Source organism: Pyxicephalus adspersus, chromosome 9, assembly GCF_032062135.1.
Source record: "Pyxicephalus adspersus chromosome 9, UCB_Pads_2.0, whole genome shotgun sequence".
Lineage (NCBI taxonomy): Eukaryota > Metazoa > Chordata > Amphibia > Anura > Pyxicephalidae > Pyxicephalus > Pyxicephalus adspersus.
In genome coordinates this window covers 41,693,019-41,699,018 of record NC_092866.1, presented here as the reverse complement: position 1 = coordinate 41,699,018, position 6,000 = coordinate 41,693,019, and positions in this window count along the sequence as shown.

Here is a 6,000-nt window from a genome sequence, read left to right as displayed (position 1 = left end):
CGCCCAGAGGAAATTACAAATGTCATTGCTGTCTTGCAAGAATGAAAACTTTTTCCTATTCTTTTATGTATACCGGTAGAACTCGCCTATAAATATTTCTCAGTATTGTTCTGTAGCATGTCAGACATTTGGCTATTATATAATGGTTTACATTTCCCAAAACATTACATACTGAAAGAACATCAGGCCCAAAATTATAAATTACAACATTACAAAACATGGTAATCCAGATTTAGGTGTTCTGCGGTATGAATAGGCAATGCCAAATTTCCAGTACCAATGCCAGAGCAATGTGAATTGTAAGGTATTATTTCCATTAGGGTTCTGTTACATAGACATATCTATAAACCTGCTGCAAAGATTTGCGGTAATGTCCCAGGAGTAAACACAACAATGTTTGGACTATGTCAGCCATTTTTGTGTTCTGAAAGTTTGTAGTTTATGGAATACCATAGTTATCATAGGTCCTACTAGTCTTGTAGCCGTTCACATTTAGGTATAGCACACAACAGAAGAGTAATCAGTTCTATATTTTTGCAAACCACATTTAATAAGTTGAAAGTTATTTTTATGTTTCAGAAAAAACAATTTTTTTTCATTGTTTGTTTATTATACATCTCAGATTGTTGCATTGGTGTCTTTTTTACATATAGATTGTGTTTTTTGTGTTAATTATATATTTATTTTACAGGCAAATATGTGTGTAAAGTGTACCAACTTACATTTCTTTTTGATTGCCTGCTGTGGTACTGAACTTTGCACATCACCATTTTTATTTGCAGAGGCTTATTAAATAAGTCTGGCACAATATATGTAAACTTAGCCAATGCAATTTTTATAGGGATAAGGTATTTATGCATAGGTGAGTGTGATCCACATGCAAATGATCCTGTGTTGTACTATATGTACATAGATTTTACTGTTGCTGCACTTTCACCTTCCTGTCAGCTGTTAAAATGTAACTAACAATTGCTTTAATGTATGTATGTACATAAACATTAAAAGTATTAAAAGTCTTTTATTGCACAATTTCTTAGTCCTGTCATTTGTGGGTAGGGAATGTCACCCGTGACAGGCCCTCTGTGTTACAGAAGCAGTAAATTTAATATATTTTGTTGCTTTATGACCAACATAAATTTGTACCTACAACATAAAAATGGAGTCTGTTAAAGGTAACATTCACTGATTAAAGGTTTTATGGGATACAATTGCTGATTTCTTTCTAAATACACCACATACATATTAATATTATTATTACACAGTATTTATATAGCGCCATCATTTTAGGCAGCGCTGTACAAAGTCCATAGTCATGTCAATAACTGTCCCTCAAAGGGGCTCACAATCTAATGTCCCTACCATAGTCATATGTCATTAATGTAATCTAAGGTCAATTTTGAGAAGAAGCCAATTACCTTACTGCATGTTTTTAGAATATTCTTTCTAGAAATTGTTTCTTCAAAAATGGCGATCAGTGTGTGGTATGTCTTTTATTTCTTTGGATATTTTATTAGTTGTATGTACAGTACATCTCATATTGTTTTCAATAAAGATTATTTGTAATTACAATTTAGTATTATATGAAAAATGTAGGCACTGCCGTCACTGGTTTGTTTTAAAGAAGCAAAAACCAATGTTGTCATTCTTGTCCTTGCTTCTCCAAAAGATAAGCAACCTGGATTGTTAGTGCTCATTGCCTTTTTCTGGATCAGTGGCTTACTTAGTATTGAAATAATAATGAATAGTATATTTTTGAAACTCACATTTCAAATCGAGTTAGCAGTGGTAGCTCCATCTATCCATAAGTCCTTTCTTTAAAGTCTTTGGTGCAGAAATTCAGTCTGTAGTATTGGATGGGTAGAATTATGGTAGTGAACGAGCTTGAAGGTATAAGTGAGATTTTTATTTTTTGTACTTCTTGGCCATGAGCATCAAATAGCAGAGCTTGTGGGAAGATGTAGTTATGACTTTTTTGTGATCCTTGGAAGCGAGTTGTTATAAGCCACATAACTGGAACTATAGCCACACGGAGGTGCAATGCTGCCTCCGCCCCTTCCTGCATAGTTCCAAGAGTCCATACTTTGATGTTTTGCTGTTTTTTTTACTTACTATAACCTCTAGCATTGAGGAATGATGAAAGCAAGGTGCTTTCCAGGTGAAGCTGTACTGTACTGGGCAAAGTCCTGAATCAACAGACAAATCATACATCTAATCCAATAAGTATATTATTTGCCTAATGCTTATTGATAATGGTTTGTTTAAAACTGCAATGCATTCTAGAGCACTACACAAAGAGAGGTAAACATACAGTTAGTACATACCTTAAAACAAATGGTAAAAAGTGTCTGGCTTGGAACAACTACAGTCTATTCTGTCATCCTCTCAACAGGTAATGTTTTATCATTGCCCTTATGGGATTTTCAATATCAGAAGTCAATATCAAGCCTGTGCTGATAATAAAAAAATGGAACTCCAGCAATACTACTTTTTGGATAGATAGGAAATGGTGACAAACCTCTCAGGATTTTATTGTTGTCTATGTCCCTACTGGGAAATGTCCCTTAAAGTGTAACTAAAGCTTAAAAGTAAAAACAAAAAAATTATTGTGACTAGGCAGGTCATTTATTGCAGAAGGGACAGGCAATGTCCTATTAGCAATAAAAAAAATGTACCTACCCATTTGCAATAATTTATTTACACTCACTCTGTCCTATCTAGTTCTCTTCCGTGTGTTCGGTCTTCGGTCGACAAAAAAAAGATTGTGAACAGGTAGGTAAATATGTCTTATTGCAAAAGGGACAACACTCCTCCCAAAGAGTTAATTGCTGAAAGAATGATCAATATAAAGATAAACATATCCTAATACTCCCTCTGTCTGTATGTGGCCCCTAGGGACTGGAGCTGGACAGCACTGTCCCAGACAAAACCTTTTGAATGGGGAGCAACTCACTTCTAAGATAATATTTGTTTTCCCCAGGGTTTAACTTTAAGTCTTGATTTATACATTGATGAATATTATAAAAATCTATATTTATGTCACATTTCTCTATATATGAAAGACAAGACACTAGATTATTTCTAAGAAAGTCTTATCTGTAGGAGAGTTTACCATTTGCCAACAAGACAGATGTTCACTGTGAAGCAGTTAAAAAGCCTGACGTGTCCTAGGGATCAATCCTTCCTCCTCCTACACTTACCTCATCTGCCTGCCATTACACTTATTTGAAGTCAATGACATCATTCACCTGGCCAGGTGGCCCCTTAGTTAGGCTCAGTGATGTTTATTCCATAAGCATGTCTGAGAGCCAAAATTTCCCATGACTGTTTAGCGAAACAAGGAGGATGGAAAACTCAACGCCCGTAGCAAAGATTATGTAAAACACAAACTCTCTGCAGCCACACCTAGTAGCATTTGCCTGATTTTCATATGTAAATATATTGTCATGGACACCTACTAGGTAGAATTTCTCTGATAGCAAATGGATCTGCCAAGAAAGTATGTTTACAAATGGAATCTCTGCATTTCATCATAGATACTGATCTTCATTCTGTTATTATTTATTTTGAGATGTAAAATAAATTTGTACATTGCTTGTATTACTTTACTTTGTTCTTCATATTCCAACATTGTGTCTATGTCAACATTGTTGTTTGTTGACATGAGGCTTTTTAGATTGTGTGCCACTATTGTATTCAAAAGAGAAATCTAGAACAGCCTTTTCCAATGTTTGTAACATGCAGGAACCCTATACCCGTGTTTAACGGCGTTTTTAACATAGGGGAACCCTTGAAATAACTTTCAGGCAAGCCGCTGCTATAATTACTATATTCACAGAATGCCTCTGACATTGCTGGCCATTGGGAAGAATGTCTCTTACATTGCTGGCCATTGGGAAGAATGTCACACATACAGATAGACAAAAACGATCATTGGTGTCACTTAATGTCACCTAGATATCCAAATCGCTCATTGATCAAAGAACTCCTAGCGACCCCAGGAAGAACCCACTTTGGGAAACACTGATGTAAACAAATGTAGAACGGTAATAGATTACTTTTACAGTCAAGAAAGCCAGTGGAAGTACATTCCAATGTAGGACCTAGAAAAACACTCCTATGCGTTGATCTACAGGTTGATCCACTTCTATGAGGTTCTTACTTTGAGTTGTTACCTTTGGCATGTTTTCAGTCATCTCCGTTGTTCTCAGTTCTCTTGGGCTTTCTACCATCTGAGGGGTTGGGCCTTCAATCCTCCAAATTCCTCCCTATATCCAATTGTGTTTACTGGTGGTCTCTTTAAACAGAGTGCAGATATCGTGTGTGACACCTCTCCCACCTAAGCGAATTCACCTTTCTCTTCACAGATACATAATATACATCTCGGGTAGTTGGTGGTTGCTCTGTCCGTTCACATTCAGTGCCACAGTAGTCGCACATTAGACTCCCCTAGACTTTTATGAAGTTGTGTCTTGTGACGAGTGAACTTAGTCCCATAGAAGTCTAGGAAGCTGTAATCCACCGGGGCCTCCATTGAATATAAACAAACTTTAGAATTGTTACCACTTCTATTTAGGTAGTTATGTATTTGTGGAGGGGTACAGTGCATTATTTTAGATCAGGGACACCCATATATGTGCAAGCGCAGCATAGGAAGCCAGGATACCTGGCGCATTGCAGCTTCTTCCGCAAGACTAAATGAATGGATTACATCAACCTGGCTCACCCAATCAAGATGGCTAAAGATCCAAACAAGAGGATGGAAGAGAAGAAGTTGGCAACATCCGCAACAGAACAGGGAATAAATAATTGTAAAAAAGCAGGTAAGGGGTGATGTCCCTTCTGTAACAAGGGCCTGATCATGGTGGAATTTACCCTAAAATCTGGCCATGGAAAACCACTTTTTCTAGAAAGGTGGTGTTTTCTTGAAAGATAGAAAGCAAAAAAATGAATTCAATTATGCCAAGAGTGTTGTTAGGCTGGTATTGTTTACTTACTCTCCTGCCAAAAGTCTTGCCTTGGACCAGTCCCTGGAGACAATTGTTTAGTTAGCATCTTCCACACAAAGCACTCAAGAGTTTTCCTGTACATAATGACTCATAACGTAATATGGACTTACCCCACCTAGTTATTGCAGTCAGATGTGCTCCTGCAAGAACTTTCATGTGATATAAGCGCTTGCATAGTTATAGATAGTGATGCTTGAAAGTTTGTGAATCTTTTAAAATTTTCTTTTTATATAAATGCGATTGGCTGGAGTTTACGCATGACCATGTTATCACGTGATCTAGCATTGGAGTTGGCGTTCTCTAGAAGTATTGCATTCGCATTTGTGGATATCTGATATTGATATTGTTTTAAGAGCTGGATACATTTTACCTGTTTTTATTACTTGGAGCCCCTAACATAATGGAAGAATAAAGAAAAGTTTATAGTTGAAGCTGGATTTGTGATTAATTTGGCGATTTATTTGGAGATAAACAAGCTTGATTGAGAACGTGGAACCTTCATCTGGCGTATTTTGTTGTGAAGATATAAACTGGATTCACTTAGTGACCATGCTGTAAAATTAATTTCTACATCTTTATTTACTAAATAGCTATTAGTGTGGTTAAATAACATCAGAGGGACTGGATTGTATCATCATATGGGTAAGCGCATCATTCATTAATTTATTTTGGGCGCACAATTAACCATCTAAAGTGGATTGGACTTTATTAACATGTGGTGAGTGTATTATTCACTTTTATTTACCCACTTTCAACACTTAATTTGGACTATTTATAGTGAAGTGGAACATTTTAGATCTTATTCCTTCATCTTGCATTACTTCTGGCTACATCACCTGCTTTCACATTGCACAGGCGCGACATCAGGTGAAGCTTCCTTCTGCAAATGTAAAAAAAAAAAAGTTTGGATATCCTTGCCCATGCATGAGATTTCCCCTTCTGTGCATTCCCAAGGATCAATGCCCAGGATTGGTGAAAAGCCTGTTCTGCACAT